Here is a 17,844-nt window from a genome sequence, read left to right on the forward strand (position 1 = left end):
CATATTTACAGATGCACGTCGATGAAAAGTCCCAAGAGCTGTTGACTATTGTGACTCATAAGGGGCTTTATCGATACTGTCGTCTACCCTTCGGAATAACATCTGCTCCCGCCCTGTTCCAGAGGGCTATGGACCAGATCTTGTGTGGCTTGTCAGGAGTTCAGTGCTATCTGGATGATATCCTGGTCACTGGAAGAAATGAAGAGGATCACTTAAAGAATTTAGAGGCTACCCTACAAAGACTGGAAGAGTATGGCCTATGAGTTCGCAAAGACAAGTGTGAATTCTTCAAGCCCTCTGTTGAATATTTGGGACATATCATTGATTCTGCAGGTCTTCATAAGGCCCCTGCAAAAGTTAAAGCTATTGTGGAGGCTCCCCCACCTCGAAATGTAAGCCAGCTGCGCTCGTTTCTAGGACTCCTGAACTATTATGGAAAGTTCATCTCACAGTTAGCCACACTGCTAAAACCACTTCATGAGCTCCTTGGGCAGAACAAGGCCTGGAAGTGGACTGAAGCCTGTGATGTTGCGTTTAACAAAGCTAAGGATGCATTGCTAAATTCTGAAGTTCTAACGCACTTTGATCCATCCTTACCACTGCAATTGGCCTGCGATGCCTCCCCTTATGGAGTGGGAGCAGTCGTGTCACACATTATGCCTTCAGGAGAAGAGAGACCTATTGCTTTTGCTTCACGCACTCTAAGCAAAGCAGAAACTAACTACGCCCAAATCGAACGTGAGGCATTAGGAATTGTTTTTGGAATTCGGAAGTTTCATCAGTACCTGTTCGGGCGAAAATTTACTCTTCTCACAGACCATCGACCTCTGACATCAATTTTTGGACCTTACACAGGCATTCCCCCATTAGCTGCTAGTCGTATGCAACGTTGGGCATTGTTACTTTCAGCACACACATATGAAATCAAATATCGGAAATCCACTCTACACGGCAATGCAGATGGCCTCTCAAGGTTGCCTTTGCCGGTCAAACACCAAGATAGTGCCCACAAGGAAATCTTCTACTTTGAACAGGTAGAGAATACACCCATCACTGCTACTCAGATAAAGAAGGCAACTCACGTTGACCCAGTATTGTCCCACGTTATGGACCTGGTGATGCATGGAACATCTCGACAAACCTCTCCGGTCTCATCCGACCTTGTTCCCTACATGTCCAAGCGGACGGAGTTATCGGTCCAATCTGGTTGTTTGTTGTGGGGGAGACGTGTCATTATTCCACCACCACTGAGATCACAGATGTTAGAACAGCTACATTCCGGTCACTGTGGAATAGTGCGCATGAAGGAAATTGCACGAAGCTATTTTTGGTGGCCTGGACTGGACAGCGCTATTGAAGAGAAGGCAAAAGCTTGTATGTCATGTCAGGGTGTGAGGAATGCACCCCAGTGGGCACCCCTACACCCATGGGACTGGCCTGAAAACCCGTGGCAACGTATTCACGTTGACTTTGCTGGCCCCCTTGAGGGAAGCATGTTCTTGGTGGCAATAGATGCCCATTCTAAATGGCCAGAAGTCTCTATAATGCAGTCCACTTCTGCAGAGAGTACTATCCAAAAACTACGAGGACTCTTTAGTCGTTTTGGTCTGCCAGAACAACTTGTGAGCGACAACGGACCGCAGTTCGTTTCTCAGGAGTTTCAAAATTTTATGAAAGCAAATGGGATACACCACATCACGTCAGCACCATATCATCCGTCCACCAACGGATTAGCTGAAAGATTTGTGCAGACAATGAAAAACGCTTTGAAATCAGCAAGGGGACAACACTCCATTCAAAAGCGTCTGGATACCTTTTTACTTTCCTACAGAAACACACCTCATGCTACGACCCACGCATCTCCGGCCTTTCTAATGATGGGACGACAGCTGCGCACTTGCTTTGATCTGCTGAAACCTTCTGAACCCCGACAAATTGTGCAACATCAGCAGCAATATCAAGTCATCAGACGGGCACCCAGAGCAAAAGACCGAACCTTTAGCCCGGGACAGCCAGTTTTGGCTCGGAATTATACTTCCAGAGCTAAATGGGTTCCGGCCACAGTCATCACTCAAACAGGACCTGTTTCCTACACAGTCCGGACTGCAGGGAATCTTACCTGGCGGCGACATGTAGATCAGCTGTTGCCAGGTCATGCCAGTCCTCAGGACCCATCTGCAGTTGAGGGGTCTGACTTCACCTCTTCTGGTGAGGGATCGAATCACGAGTCACCTGTTTCTGACTGTTCTCCTCCATTACTGCCGGCGGATGAGATACCCCTTTGCCCAGCACGAGCTGATACCACCTCCTCACCTGTTCGTGCTGCGGACCCTGAGCCCCTAGTGCTTTCGGGTGCAATAACACCAGTAGTTCGCCGTAATCCACCTAGAGACAGAAGGCCTCCTCATCGGCTGGACCTTTAGCTAGGGCGAACCCACGGTTATGGGGCAAAATAATCCCCATGGTTTAGCCGGGAATGGAGGCAGTCTACCCTCCTTCTCTAGTCTAGTGTGTGTTTTATTTAGGGGATGTTCTTATTAGGGGGGAGGAATATGTTGTGTATTTGGTTGTCATGGTTTTGTTGCTATGGCAACTGAGTTAGATTATTATGGGCTAGCTCAACCGGTTTCAACCGGCTGAGGTGCTCTCTGTATATATGTAAATAAAATGGAGGTTTTGGTTAGCTGCCTGCTCTCTGGCCTCAAGTGATTGCTTCCTACACCGGCTGCCCCAAGGATATAACACAAGCGATCCTTCTCCTCCAGCTGGGCAATTAGCTGGTCTTTGGTGGACCTCCCAATGCGCAGCCCCCTCTGCCTGCACAGCTCCACCAGGTCTCTCTTACAGTGCTTAGCAAACATCTTCCTGCTGGCCCCTCGCCGGCCTGTGCTCTCAGCTTCCCACCGGTTCCAGGGGGACCCCTCGTGCTCAGGTCACCCCCTCTCTGCCAGGGTCGAGCTGCAGACTCCTCTGCCCCTGGGACTGCTCCTGCGATCCCCCCGGGGGACCCTGTTACTGCAAAGTCCTTCTCACTGGGCACACGCCCAGGGGTTAATCGCCTCCTGAGACCATCTCTCTCTGAATCTTCGGCCCACCTGGTCCCCGTCAGTCCCCCTTTGTTTTACTACTCCGCAGTCACTTACTGCAAGAAGCGCCATTCACAGGGTGCAGTAGATCCCACCGCTACCACCAGTTGTCACGGAGTCCCCGGGCGCTGCTCTGGAGCTGCTCCCCACCAAGCCAGGCAGGACTCTGGGAGCCTCCTCTCCCTCGGAGCAGCCTGTCTGCAGGGCAAGAAGCTCCCACAGCTTCACCTCCTGGGTCTCTCCTTGGAGCATTCAGCATCCTCTGCCCCTCCGTGCGCTTTCCCCAGCGAGTCGCCCAGGCGGGGTCCTGGGGGGCCACAGGGTCCTGCCCCCCCACTGCGCAGTCAGACGTGACTCTCAGCCAGCCAGTAACACAGAGGTTTATTCGATGACAGGAACAGGGTCTAAAACAGAGCTTGTAGGTACCGCGAACGGGACCCCCTTTAGTTAGGTCCATCTGGGGCCCCAGGGAGGCCATAGCCCCATTGAGAGGCCCGAGCCCCATCGGGGCTCCCCTCCATTTCCCAGGCAGTTTCCAAGCTGAAAAACTCGCCCCAGCCTCTCATTCCCCAGCCTTTTTCCAGCTTCCCGGGCAGAGGTGTCACCTGGCCTCTCACCCCTTCCTGGGGTCTCACGTTACCTGCTCAGGTCTCCTCCTTCCGGCCAGTCTCCCATCCCCCAGCGCAGATCGTCCTCCCAGGCTACCCCCCCCACTCAGCCCCCACAGCCCCCAGTAAGAACAGGCCCAGTTCGTCACAGGTGGTTAAGGGGTTCCTGAGAGTCTCCCCCAAGGACCTTAGTGCTCCCGCACCAGACACCCAGCGCAGACCCTGGGCTGAGCCGCTGAGCCGCGGGGAGCTGGGTCTGTCCCGTGCCCTGGGGCAGCGCTGGTGGAGGGGGGGCACTATCTTAGCTCTGCGTTTCCTGTGCTGGTGTGGGGTGTTTCGCGGTTAGCAGAGTGTCGGGTTTCAACGTTCGAGGACAGGTGGCCCCGGGAGCAGCCTACACGCTCCCCTGCTGGGAGACGGGGCCAAGGGCCCGGGTGAGGGGCTGGGACACGGGGCCAAGGGCCCGGTGAGGGGCTGGGACACGGGGCCTTTCCCCTCCAGGGCGCACCGGCTACAGGCTGGCCCCAGAGCTGGGGGTTACCCTGCTCCTGCCCTGAAGGGCTTAACCCAGCCCTGGGGGAAGGTTGTGGCTGGGAGCGGGAAGTGGCTGCAGCTGGGCCAGGCCCCAATCAGGCCCCAGCCGGCCTGGAGAAAGAGGCTGGGAGCCAGGAGCTCTGTGGTCTCCCTCTGCCTGTAGAGGGAGAAGGGCCTGGCTGCAGGGAGCTGGGGGCAGGGTGCCGGGCCGGGCCGGGCCTGGGGAGCTCCAGCCTGGAAAGCCCCAGGCTGCGGCCTAGCATTGGGCTAACAGGTCCTGGGGGCTGCAGAGGGCAGCAGGTCCGACCCCCCCTTGCCAGTGCTGAGTGGCTGACACTGCAGCCTGCCCCAGGGCACGGGGGCGAGACGATGGCTGGCAGTAGCCATACACTGAGGTGAGGTGGGGATAGTGGGTGGGGGTCCCCTGGGAGGGGAGACCCTGAGACTGAGGGGTTACTGCCAGGGGCCAGCACCCCCAGTTAAAGGGGCACCGGGCCCAGGGAGGGACACGGGGGGCCCAGAGGACAGGCGGATCACCGGCCTGCAGAGGGCGCTCCAGAGCTGAATCGAGCTAATTCCCGAGATCGACCAGCAGGAGGCGCCGCAGGGGTGAGTCCCCTCGTCTGCATGGCCCCCGACAGGGGCGGATTAGGGTTTTGTGGGGCTCCCCTTTGCCTGCAGCCCCCCCATGCTCCTGCCAGGGAGCGGGGTCAGGGCGTGGGCGGTGGCCCTGCTCCACCCCCACCCCGGCGCTCCAGCTGCTCCCGGCAGGACCGCCAGGCGAGCAGAGCGAGGAAACCCCCGCTCCTGGCAGGAGCTCTGGGCAGGCAGGCGGAGCAGGTCCGGGTGGGGGTGGGGGGCACATTTTTCTGGGCCCCCCAGTTGGCTGGAGCCCCTGGGCATGGGCCCCATTTGCCCATTGGCTAATCTGCCACTGGCCCTGGGGGGGGGGGACTGGCCAGCTGAGTGGGGCGAGAAAAGGCCTTTCCCTTTAGGGGGCACCCGCCCCAGGGCAGGAGACCGGCTGGCTGGGGGTCAGGGAATGGCCAATCCATGCATCATATCTGTCACCCCGTCAGGACCCACTCGGACGCTGCTGTGAGCGTGTCAGTTCTCAGCTCCCCGCTGGGTTTGGGGGCCGACCCCCTCAGCCCGCGCCATACTCAGCCCTCGCCTGCATCCTTACCCGCTCTGCTCATCACACGGATGGAGTCGGCCAGGGAGCCATGGATCAGCAGCTCCAGGTCCTGCCACTGCTTCAGGGTCAGGCCCTGCCGGGCCCAGTGCTGCAGGAAGCGGATCTCGCAGGTGCTGCAGGCCAGGGAGTGGGTCTCCAGGTCGCCCAGCAGGGCCATCCCCGCCATGTCCGTGGAGCCGGCGTTGTGGAAGATGGTGGTTCGGAGCAGCCGGAGGGTGAGAGACGCTGTGGGGAGAGATGGGGAGGCTGGGGGGCGTGGGGGGGGGAGGATGGAGCAGGGTGGGGAACACGATGAATCAGTCCCAGTCTCCTGAGCACCCCTCATCCCTGGCATCAGGTCTCTCCCTGCCGAACCCATCTCCCCCTGCACCCCACTCTGACCCTACGATGACACCCCTACCCCCAGTAGTGAAAAGGCCCAGGTGGGGGGTCCCCACTTACCAGCCAGGGCCCCCCAAGCCCAGGAGAGGAGCAGAGGCAGCTGCATCGTGGCCGGGGATCTGAGCTGGGCCGGGGTTGGGGCCGCAGGACGAGGGGCTGGGGTCACCCACATGGTCTCGGTTCTGCTCCGGACCACACGTCTCGTCAAACTTCTGCGTTTGTCTGGCTCTGCTCCCCGCAGCCCCGGGCCAATCGGGGCAGGAGCAGAGGGGGGATCCCCCCCTTGCGCCAGGTTTCAGTCCCAGGCTCAGCTCAGTGGCGTGAGAGCAGCAAGGTGGGGGGCCAGATGGAGCACAAACAGGATCTGGTCCAGGAGCTGACGCCCGCTGATCCGCTCAGGAATAGCGACCGCCATCGAGTTACACGACATCGGGGGGAGGGGCCCACCCAGGGCCGCTGTGACCACCAGACGCACTAGGCGGCCGCCTGGGGCACCAAGATTTGGGGGTGCCCAAAGCGCAGCAGCCAGCTGAGCGCAGGGATCTGTGGGCGACCCTATCGCCCCACCGGGGGGACGGGAAGTGCAGCCCTGGGTTCCCTGCTGGAGTCGCGGTGGTTAGGTTAGGACACCTGCGGCTTTACCGAGTGACCAAGACACGGCTCCAATCTCCCATTGGCCTTTGGGTCAGGCTGGAGGACGGAGCGCCCGTCCCCAGATTAACTGGTTACAAACGCTTTGGGGCAGAGGAGAGAGCCAGGGCCTGCTCCCCCAATAACCCGGCCACAGCCCCATTGCTGCAGGGGAGAGTCCGAGGGGAAAGCAGCAGCCCACCTCCCTCCTCCCAACGCTGTACCCGGGGGGAAGCCGGCAGCAGGATGCAGTGGAGAGGGGACAGACCTGGGACTGCGCAGAACCTGGGTTCTGGGCCCAGCTCTGCCGCTGACTTACTGTGTCATCCCGGGCAAGTCAGGGGGGCTCCGTGCCTCAGTTTCCCCACCTGTAATACGAGTATAATGAAACGTTCCTGCTTTTGAGGTCTATGGATATGGCCTGCTACATACATGCTCTGCGCAGGGCGGGGCGGGGGGGAGCAGCCACCCCCGGAGCGGGTCATTGCACAAAGGGGAACTACCCAGAAACCAGGAAGCTCGTTACACGGAAATCGAAAGGCGCAGTCCCAAAACCGAGGTGCCTGCAAGCTGCATGGAAACCTGTTTGAAACGCCGGCCTCGCGGCTCCAATTCAATGTGCGTCCCAAAGCAAAACCCACGGGAAGAGGCCCCAAAAGAGCCACCGTGGCTGGCTGACAAAGTAAAGGAAGCAGCGAGAGGCAAAACGGCCTCTTTAAACAGTGGAAGTTAAATCCTGGTGAGGAAAATAGAAAGGAGCAAAAACTCTGGCAAGTGAGGTGTGAAAATACAATTAGGGAGGCCAAAAAAGAATGTGCAGAACAGCTGGCGAAAGACTCAAACGTTTTGTTAAGCACATCACAGGCAGGAGGCGAGGCAAAGGATCAATGGGGCCAATGGCCAGTCGAGGCGTGAAAGGAGCACTCAAGGACGCCGAGGCCATTGCAGAAAAGCTGAACGAATTCTCTGCACTGGTCTTCACTGCAGAAGAGGTGAGGGAGATCCCCACACCTGAGCCGTTCTTGTTAGGTGGCAGATCGGAGGAGCTGTCCCAGATTGAGGTCCCCTTAGAGGAGGGTTTGGAACAAACTGATCAACTAAACAGTAATAAGTGACTCACCAGGACCAGATGGTATCACCCAAGAGGTCGGAAGGAACTCAAATGTGAAATTGCAGAACTACTAACTGTGGTATGTAGCCTGTCATTTAAACCCGCTTCTGTACCAGGTGACTGGAGGAGAGCTACTGTGACACCAATTTTTAAAGGGCTCCAGAGATGATCCTGGCAGTTGCAGGCCAGGAAACACAACTTCAGTGCCGGGCAAACTGGCTGAAACTCTAGTGAAGAGCAGAATTATCAGACACCCAGATGAACGCGAGTTGTTGTGTTTGTAAAGGGAAATCCTGCCTCACCAATCTACTAGAATTCTTTGTGGAGGTCAACAAGTATGTGGACAAGGGGGATGTGGTGGATATAGTGGACTTAGACTTTCAGAAAGCCCTTGACAAGGTCCCTCAGCAAAGGCTCTTCAGCAAAGTAAACTGTCATGGAGTAAGAGGGAAGGTCTCTCATGGATCGGTAACTGGTTACAAGAGGAAACACAGGGTAGGAATAAATGGTCAGTTTTCAGAACAGAGAGAGGTAAATAGTGGTGTCCCCAGGGGTCTGTACTGGGCCCAGTCCTGTTCCACATATTCCTAAATGATCTGAAAAAAGGGGTAAACAGTGAGGAGGCAAAATTTGCAGATGATACAAAACTCCTCAAGATAGTTAAATCCAAAGCAGACTGCGAAGAGCTACAGAGGGATCTCACAGAACTGGGTGACTGGGCAGCAAACTGGCAGATGAAATTCAGTGTTGATAAATGCAAAGCGATGCACGTGGAAAAACATCCTCCCAGTACCATGCATACAAAACGATGGGGTCTGAATTGGCTGTTCCCATTCCAGAAAGATCTTGGAGTCATTGTAGATGAGGGGTGAAAACATTATCTAAGTTGTATCCGTTCTCTGAGAACATCCACTCAATGTGCAGCGGCAGCCAAAAAAGCGACCAGGATGTTGGGAACCGTGACAAAAGGGACAGATAATAAGACATGTGGCCTCTATATAAATCCATGGGACGCCCACACCTTGAAACTGCGTGCGGATGTGGTCGCCCCCCATCTCAAACAAGATCTGTTGGGATTGGAAAAGGTTCAGAAAAGGGCAACAGAAATGATGAGGGGTCTGGACCAGCTGCCGTATGAGGAGAGATTCATAGGACTGGGACTGTTCAGCTTGGAAAGGAGACGGCTAAGGGGGGATCTGACCGAGGTCTGTACAATCATGGCGGGTGTGGAGAAAGCAGATAAGGACGTGTTATTTACTCGTTCTCCTAACACAAGAACTGGGGGTCACCCAACGAAATGGACAGGAACACAAGGCCGTATTTCCCCACACAGCGCAGTCGGGCTGCGGGACTCCTCGCCAGGGGATGTCGTGACGCCAAGGCTATAGCAGGGTTTTAAAAAGAACCCGGTGAGTTCCTGGAGGCCGGGCCCATCAATGGCGATTAGCCGGGAGGGGCAGGGATGCAACCCCCTGCTCCGGGTGTCCCTGGCCTCCGACTGTCAGAAGCTGGGACTGGGCAACAGGGGATGGATCCAGGGCCGTCCTTACCTGTATACAAAGTATGCAGCTGCGTAGGGCACCAGGAAACGTGGGGCACCCCTTCCCCACCCCTTCCCCAAGGTGCCCCCCCCTGCTCTGCCCCAGCCCTGCCCCCCCCTGCTCTGCCCCACCCCGAGGACTGCAGCAGGGCCGGCGGGAAGTGCAGCGACCTGGCCCGAGCCGCGCCGCCGGTGAGCGCTGGGGGTGGGTTCCCCCCGCCCCCCCAAGCCAGCCCCCACCCCCACGGAGACCTCCCCCTCCCCCGCGGGGAGCCGCATAGGGCCCAGACTAGCCAGGGACGGCCCTGGATGGGTCACTGCATGAGTCCCTGCTCTGTTCATTCCCTCGGGGGCCCCTGGCACCAGGCACCGTCGGCAGGCAGGACGCTGGGCCGGACGGACCTTTGCTCTGACCCAGTGTGGCCGTTCCTATGCGCTTCAGTCCTCCCGTGCGCCAGGGCTGGGGTCACATGGGTTTGTTATTGTAGGGTTGCTCACAGGTGCCGGGGCGGCAGTCACACAGGAGTGTTATCGGTCACAGTTTAGCCTCCATGTAGGGGGCAGCTGTTCTATGGGGCAGGGACGTCCCCGATTGCTCAGCGTCCTTTCCCCACTTCTGCCCCACAGCGGAAGCTGCTTTTCGCCCCAATTCATCCCGCAGGGGTCGGGCTCTTCCCAAAGCCCGTTGCTGGGGGCAGGGCAGGGCTGGGCGAGGGGCCCTGCCCACCTCAGGGTCCCCTATTTCCTCCAGCCCCGAGCGAGTGAGCAGGCGGGTGCCCCCGCAGCAGGGGGCGCAGTCCCCCTGGGGGACCCCCCGTCACGACAGCCCCACTGGGCCGGCCCGCGGGAGGGAGGGAGGGCAGGGGGCCGGGCAATGACAGCCCCACTGGGCCGGCCCGCGGGAGGGAGGGCAGGGGGCTGGCCCGCGGGAGGGAGGGCAGGGGGCCGGGCAGTGACAGCCCCACAGGGCCGGCCCGCGGGAGGGAGGGAGGGAAGGGGGCCGGGCAGTGACAGCCCCACGGGGCCGGCCCGCGGGAGGGAGGGCAGGGGGCCGGGCAGTGACAGCCCCACGGGGCCGGCCCGCGGGAGGGAGGGCAGGGGGCCGGCCCGTGGGAGGGAGGGCAGGGGGCCGGGCAGTGACAGCCCCACTGGGCCGGCCCGCGGGAGGGAGGGCAGGGGGCCGGGCAGTGACAGCCCCACTGGGCCGGCCCGTGGGAGGGAGGGCAGGGGGCCGGCCCGTGGGAGGGAGGGCAGGGGGCCGGGCAGTGACAGCCCCACAGGGCCGGCCCGCGGGAGGGAGGGAGGGAAGGGGGCCGGCCCGGTGACAGTGGTGGCTGCAGCCCCTGGACAGAGGGAAGGGGCCGCAGGCCGGTGGCACAGGTGACCAGTCCTGGACGAACAGTCGTGAACCCTCGGCGTCCATTGTGGTTACCGGCTGGTGTCTCTGTCGCGCCGAGGGCTGGTCTGCGAGGCTGCCGAGGACTAGACCTGGCGGATGGAAACCCCGGGCAGTGGTGGGAGCTCAAGGGACCCTTTGAACCCATGGGACATTTTAAAGAGCGGTGGGTTTCCCGGGGGTCCCTAGGGAGAGGTGGGTGTCAACTCCCCTGGGGCAGCCAGAACTCGGCCTGCCGCGCGGCGCGAGCGGGAGGGGACGGTGCTCTGCGGCGCCTGGCGCACCAGGACAGTCCCGGAGACCCAGACTGGCCAGGGGCCGGCGACGCGCAGCCCACGGGGCTTGGGGGACAGAAAACACCGGGGTGGGGTTCGCAGGACTGGGCCTGGCCAGGGCTGGGGCATCTTGGCCAAAAGCCACGTCCCACATCGGTCACTGGTTGCACATTTTGCTTGTGCGACCCACTGGTCGGCACGTGTGTGCGTGTGCACGTGTGTGCGTGTGCACGGGTGTGGGTGTGTGATGGATGCGTGTGTGTACGTGCACAGGCGTGTGTGTGCATGGGCGTGTGTGCACAGGTGTGTGTGTGCATGGATGTGTGCGCATGCACAGGTGTGTGCGTGCGCACATGCACCTCCCGCTCTGTGCCCAGTGGCCTTGTCTTCAGCTGCCTGAGTGTGCCGAGAGCCTGAGCCCGTCACTGGGGGGGGGCTGCCCTGAGTGTGACCGACAGGGACCCTGCCTGAGTGTGCCGAGAGCCTGAGCCCATCACTGGGGGGGGGGGGGAGCTGAGCCCATTGCGGGGGGGGGGGGGGGATGATTTCCCCCCGTGGGGGGCGGCTCTGAACCCAGCAGCAGCATTTTCTGCCCTGTCCGGAGCGGCTGCGCCCCGCCCGGGAGAGGCGGGGCGGGGGGCGGGTCCATGGCTCCCCCCCCCCATCCCGGGGCCTGTCCCCGCCCCGCCCCCCCGGGGGTTGGGCTTCCTGGGTCAGCGCCGCTGCCGCGTCCGCGCCCGGCCCCGCTGCTGCTCCCGGCCCGGGCGGGGGGAGCCCGGGGGCCGCGCTGGGCTGGAGCCGCCCCTGGGCCGGGCAGCGCCGAGCTCCGCCGGGGGAGGGAGCTGCTGCGCCGGGCCGGCAGGTGCGGGGGGGGACCGCGGGGGGGGCGGTGTGGGGCAGGAGGGGGATGGGGGGCTGGAAGGGGGAGGGCAGGAGGGGATGGGGGCAGTGCGGGAGGGGCTGGGCCAGGCGCTGCAGGACCGCGGGGGGGGGGCGGGAGGAAGTGGGGGGGCGCTGACCCCCACCCAGCCATGGGGCAGGAGCAGCCCCGGGCCGGGGGGTGACTAAGATCCGAACATCCCGCAGCCCCCCCGGTCCTCCCAGAGCCCCCCCCCCCGGGTGTCTGTAGTGGGGACAGTGAGACCCCAGGGACTGTGGTACCCCCTGGGGTGGTATCCCCCTCCCTGCCCCCCAGTCAGCCCCACGGGCCCATCATGCCCGGTATCCTGCCCCCTCCCTGCCCCCCGGGCCCATCCCGCCCGGTATCCTGCCCCCTCCCTGCCCCCCGGGCCCATCCCGCCCGGTATCCTGCCCCCTCCCTGCCCCCCAGTCAGCCCCAGGGGCCCATCCCGCCCGGTGTCCTGCCCCCTCCCTGCCCCCCAGTCAGCCCCAGGGGCCCATCCCGCCCGGTATCCTGCCCCCCGGGTCAGGCCCCGTCCCCCAGGGCTGGGTTCAAATTATGGGCCGTTCCCTGTAGCCGACATTCTCCTGCCGCGTCGCACGCCCTGATCTCGCCTGTCCCGGCCCCCGAGCAGGATTTCTGATCCCTGGGCCGGACGCTCTCCCGGATGGAGCGAGGGGCAGAGCCGGGGGTCCCGGGTCCCTGGGGTGCTGAGGAGACCCCAAGAGACGCCCGCACAGGTGAGGAGTCGCTTAAACCAGCTCAGAAATTCCCCCCCGGCTTCCAGGGGCCTTTAAATCCTGGGCCGTAACAGAAGGGGCTTTACGGGGCGTCAGGGGCTGCCCCGGCCCCCGCGCGTGTCCTGGTTTCACAACCTCCATTTTGTGTGTGTTCCTGGCTACTTAGAGTCTGTCTGTCCCTGTCGGTCTGTCTGTCCATACACCTCTGTCCCTGTCTGTGTGTCTGTCCCTGGAGGCCTGTCCGTCTGTCTGTCCATACACCTCTGTCCCTGTCGGTCTGTCCCTGGAGGCCTGTCCGTCTGTCTGTCCAGAGACCTCTGTCCTGTCTGTGTGTCTGTCCCTGGAGGCCTGTCTGTCTGTCTGTCCCTGGAGGCCTGTCCGTCTGTCTGTCCATACACCTCTGTCCTGTCTGTGTGTCTGTCCCTGGAGGCTGTTTTCAGGCCTAGAAGCGCTGGGATCAGGCCCCACAGACAGCCCGGGCTGGGTCCTGACTACACCCCCGCGTCCGTCTGTCCCACTCTGTCCCTCTGCCCCCCCAGCCCCGGGGCTGCCTCGGCTGCTGCTCAGAGCTTGCCCAGCCGCAGCCGAGAGACGCCAGCCTGCCGGCCGCTCTGAATCCGACCGCTCGGTCTCTTTGCCCCCTTGGGAGGCGCTGAGCAGCAGCAGAGGCCCCGGGTCCATGTCTGCAGGCTCAGGAAGGCAGCACAGCGAGCTGGCTCAGACGCTAGCGGTGGAATCCTGTGGGGGTTCCTGGCTCCGGATCCTCCCCGACCAGGCCCCGATTCCCCACGGCAAGGGGATAATTCCTGCGTTGAGCTCTCTGGTTTGTTCCCTTTCCCGAGCAGGGACGGCTGGGGTCTGAATCCCTCTCTCTGTCCCACGGGCTCCGGGGGGTTCACAGACAGACCTGGGACCGAGCCGAGAGCTTCGCTTCACCGAGGAAGGGAAACCCCCCATCTCCCCTGGGAACCCGCGAACTAGGGAGAAAACGACAGCACAGGAGGGAGTAAATGAGAGGACGGGACGCGGAGGCTGTGCCGAGCGCACGGCAGGGCAGCCAGTGCCAGGTTACCCTGCGGCTGTGCGAGACCCCCCCCGTCAGAGTGAAAATACAGCTCAGCGGTTACTAAACCCTGCGGGGGGGGGGGGGCATGTTCCGCCCCGCGAGAACACTGACCGAGATCCTTTCCCCCGCAGGCGACGGGCCGGCCAGCGAGGCCGAGGGGGATCCCCAGCCGGAAGGGCACGAGCCAGCGGGGCCACACGGGATGGTACCGGGACGACCCCAGGAGAGTGATCTGCCCAGCCCAGGTGCCTGCGAGCGCCGGCGGGAAAACCCTGCTGGGGAGAGAGACGCGGACCCGGCTCCCCGCGGGGCAGGCGACGAGGGGCTGAACGAATCCACGATCCGGGCGGCGGGGACGCCCCACTTCTCTGCCCTGGCGCTGAACGAATCCACGATCCGGGCGGCGGGGACGCCCCACAGCTCTGCCCTGGCACTGAATGAATCCACGATCCGGCCGGCAGGGACGCCTCACGGCTCTGCCCTGGCTCCCTGCAGCTCTGCCCCGGTGCTGAACGAGTCCATGATCTGGGCGGCGGGGATGCCCCACAGCTCTGCCCTGGCTCCCCGCGGGGCCGGCAAGGGGCTGAACGAATCCACGATCCGGCCGGCAGGGACGCCCCGCAGCTCTGTCCCGGCTCCCCGCGGGGCCGGCGAAGGGCTGAACGAATCCACGATCCGGCCGGCAGGGACGCCCCACAGCTCTGCCCCGGTTCCCTGTGGGGCTGGCAAGGGGCTGAACGAATCCACGATCCGGCCGGCAGGGACGCCGCACAGCTGTGCCCTGGCTCCCTGTGGGGCTGGCAAGGGGCTGAACGAATCCACGATCCGGCCGGCAGGGACGCCCCACAGCTGTGCCCCAGCGCCCCAGCCGGGGATCGGCGCCCCAGCGAGACCGGCCGGGCCCCCGGCCCCCGGGCGGCAGTACGCCTGTCCCGAGTGCGGCCGGGCCTTCGGGCAGAGCTCCCACCTGACGCAGCACCTGCGGATCCACACGGGCGAGCGGCCCTACGTCTGCCCCGACTGCGGCCGGGCCTTCAGCGCCAGCTCCAACTTCCTGGCGCACCGGCGCACCCACACGGGCGAGAAGCCCTACGACTGCTCCGTGTGCGGGCGCAGCTTCCGCGCCAGCTCCACCCTGCAGCGGCACCGGCGCCTGCACACGGGCGAGCGCCCCTACCGCTGCGGGCACTGCGGCCGCGCCTTCTCCCAGAGCTCCTCGCTGGCCAAGCACCGGCGCCTGCACACGGGCGAGCGCCCCTACCGCTGCGGCCAGTGCGGGGAGGCCTTCGCCGTGCAGTCGGGGCTGGCCGCCCACCGGAGCCGGCACACGGGCGAGCGCCCCTTCGCCTGCCCCGACTGCGGCAAGGGCTTCCGGCGCAGCTCCGACCTGGTGCAGCACCAGCGCGCCCACACCGGGGAGCGGCCCTTCCGCTGCGGCCAGTGCGGCGCCGGCTTCAACCTGGCCTCCACCCTGGTCAACCACCAGCGCAGCCACACCGGGGAGCGGCCCTACCGCTGCCAGCGCTGCGGGGCCAGCTTCGCCCGCAGCTCCACCCTGGCACGCCACCGGCGGGGCCACGGGCCCGAGGGCGCCGGGCGGCAGGAGGCAGAGCCCGGCCCCCCGCCCGGCCCCCTGAATCAGGGCTCCTGCCCCCTGCCCCAGCAGGGCCCCCTGGGTCACAGCTCAGAGCCCCTCTCTAGCCAGGACACCCTCACCCAGCAGGGCCCCCTGCGTCACGGGTCAGCTCCTGCCCCCCGGCAGCCCCCAACGGGTCAGGGGTCAGAGCATGCCCCACATCAGCGTCCCCTGAGCCAGGGCCCCATGGGTCACGGGTCAGCTCCTGCCCCCCGGCAGCCCCCAACGGGTCACGGGTCAGCTCCTGCCCCCCAGGAACCCCCCATGGGTCACGGGTCAGATCCTGCCCCCCAGGAACCCCCCACGGGTCATGGGTCAGAGCCTGCCCCCCGGCAGCCCCCCACGGGTCAGGGGTCAGAGCCTGCCCCCCATCAGGGTCCCCTGAGCCAGGGCCCCATGGGTCACAGGTCAGATCCTGCCCCGCAGCAGAACCCCCTGAGTCAGGGCACCATAGATCAGGGCCCGGCCCCCCAGCCTGGCACTCTGGGTCATGGGTCAGAGCCTGCCCCCCAGGAGGCCCCCCCAGCTCGGCCCCCCGCCCCCCAGCCGGGCGAGCGCCCCTACCCGTGCCTGGTGTGCGGGAAGCGGTTCTCCCGCAGCTCCAACCTGGTGGCCCACCAGCGGATCCACGCGGGCGACAAGCCCTTCCGGTGCCCGGAGTGCGGGCGCGGCTTCCTGCGCGGCTCCAACCTGCGGACGCACACCGGCGCCTGCACACGGGCGAGCGCCCCTACCCCTGCCCCGAGTGCGGCAAGCGCTTCGGCGACACCTCCGTGCTGGTCAAGCACCAGCGCATCCACACGGGCGAGCGCCCGCACCGCTGCCCCGACTGCCCCCGCCGCTTCAGCCAGGCCTCCGACCTGGTGGCCCACCGGCGGGTGCACACGGGCGAGAAGCCCTACGTCTGCGCCGAGTGCGGGCGCGGCTTCAGCCGCAGCTCCAACCTGCTGACGCACCGGCGGCTGCACCGCGGCGAGCGCCCCTACCCCTGCCCCCAGTGCGGCAAGAGCTTCGGCCAGAGCTCCGACCTGCTGCAGCACCAGCGCACCCACACCGGCGAGCGCCCCTTCGCCTGCGCCCAGTGCGGCAAGGCCTTCAGCAAGGGCTCCACCCTCACCGGGCACCAGCGCATCCACACGGGCGAGCGGCCCTTCGCCTGCCCTGCCTGCTGCAAGCGCTTCCGGCACAGCTCCCACCTGACGGCCCACCTGCGGGTGCACGCGCGGGCGCGGCCGCTGTGAGCCGGAGCCCCCCGGGTCTGCCCCCCGGCCCTGCCCCCTGGCTCCCACCTGCGGGTGCACGCCCGGGAGCGGCCGCTGTGAGCCGGAGACCCCCGGCTCTGCCCCCCGCCCTGCCCCCCGGCTCCCTCCTGCGGGTGCACGCCCCGGAGCGGCCGCTGTGAGCCGGAGCCCCCCGCCCTGCCCCCTGGCCCTGCCCCCCGGCTCCCACCTGCGGGTGCACGCGCGGGAGCGGCCGCTGTGAGCCGGAGCCCCCCGCCCTGCCCCCCGGCTCCCACCTGCGGGTGCACGCGCGGGAGCGGCCACTGTGAGCCGGAGCCCCCCGCCCTGCCCCCCGGCTCCCACCTGCGGGTGCACGCGCGGGAGCGGCCGCTGTGAGCCGAAGCCCCCAGCCCTGCCCCCCGGCTCCCACCTGCGGGTGCACGCGCGGGAGCGGCCGCTGTGAGCTGGAGCCCCCCCCCTGCCCCCTGGCCCTGCCCCCCGGCTCCCACCTGCGGGTGCACGCCCGGGCGCAGCCGCTGTGAGCTGGAGCCCCTGGCCCTGCCCCCCGGCTCTGCCCCCCGGCTCCCACCTGCGGGTGCACGCCCCGGAGCGGCCGCTGTGAGCCGGAGCCCCTGGCCCTGCCCCCCGGCCCTGCCCCCCGGCCCTGGCCCCCGGCTGCGAAGGGAGTGGGGGCTGGTGGGTTAAAGCTGGTGGGGGGGGGCAGACAGCCTGAACCCGGTGCTATGAGGGGCGGGGCTGCCCTGAGTGTGCAGAGCCCGAACCCGGTGCTGCGAGGGGAGCGGGGGAGCTGCCCTGAGTGCGACGCTGCCTGAGTCTGCACAGAGCCTGAGCCTGTCGCTGGGGGGGGGTGGGAACTCCTGCCCCCCTGCTTGGCAGCAGGAACGCGGCTTTCCCTGTTCCCCTGGGGTGCCGTGGGGGGGCCCGGGGTGTGGGGCGGGGGCTGGTCAGCGCTCGGCTGTGCCGAAGGGTCGCAGGGAGCGGCTGAGTGCGCAGGCCCCTGGGTGGCGATTCGCACCCAGCCCCATGGCAGCGCGTTCCCCACCAGGGAGTCTGCACAAAGGGGGGTTTCCAGCCGGGGAGGGCGGGGGATTCTGTTGATTTTCCCCCTTGTGTAAATAAATGTGATGTGCAGAATTCAGCTCCGGAGTCGGGCTCCTGACTGGTGAACATGGAGCCTGCTGGGGCGGGGAACGGGACACGGGGCCTGTCCCCTCTGGGGGGCGCCGGCTCCCACCCGGCCCCAGGGCGGGGACTGGCTGGCTCAGGGGGGCGGGGAACGGGACACGGGGCCTGTCCCCTCTGGGGGTCGCTGGCTCTGATCTGGCCCCAGGGCAGGGGCCTGTCTCCTCTGGGGGTCGCTGGCTCTGATCCGGCCCTGGGGCAGGGAATGGGGCCAGGGCCTGTCCCCTCTGGGGTGCCGGTTCTGCGAATCCGCCAGCCCCTGGGGTTTTGCTGCCGGGGGTTGTTTCCCCGCCGAGCCCTGGCGCTGGGGGAGGCACCG

At 64.6% G+C, this 17,844-nt stretch overlaps 1 protein-coding gene and 1 pseudogene across 1 annotated transcript in view; one reads left to right on the forward strand and one right to left on the reverse strand.

The window, feature by feature from the left end:
• Positions 1-17,844, reverse strand: part of LOC123345793 (endothelial zinc finger protein induced by tumor necrosis factor alpha-like) — a 1,203,704-nt gene that overhangs the window by 111,617 nt on the left and 1,074,243 nt on the right. The gene's annotated exons all lie outside the window — the stretch shown is intronic.
• Positions 11,602-17,474, forward strand: LOC123346397 (annotated as a pseudogene).

Source organism: Mauremys mutica, chromosome 12 (assembly GCF_020497125.1).
Source record: "Mauremys mutica isolate MM-2020 ecotype Southern chromosome 12, ASM2049712v1, whole genome shotgun sequence".
Lineage (NCBI taxonomy): Eukaryota > Metazoa > Chordata > Testudines > Geoemydidae > Mauremys > Mauremys mutica.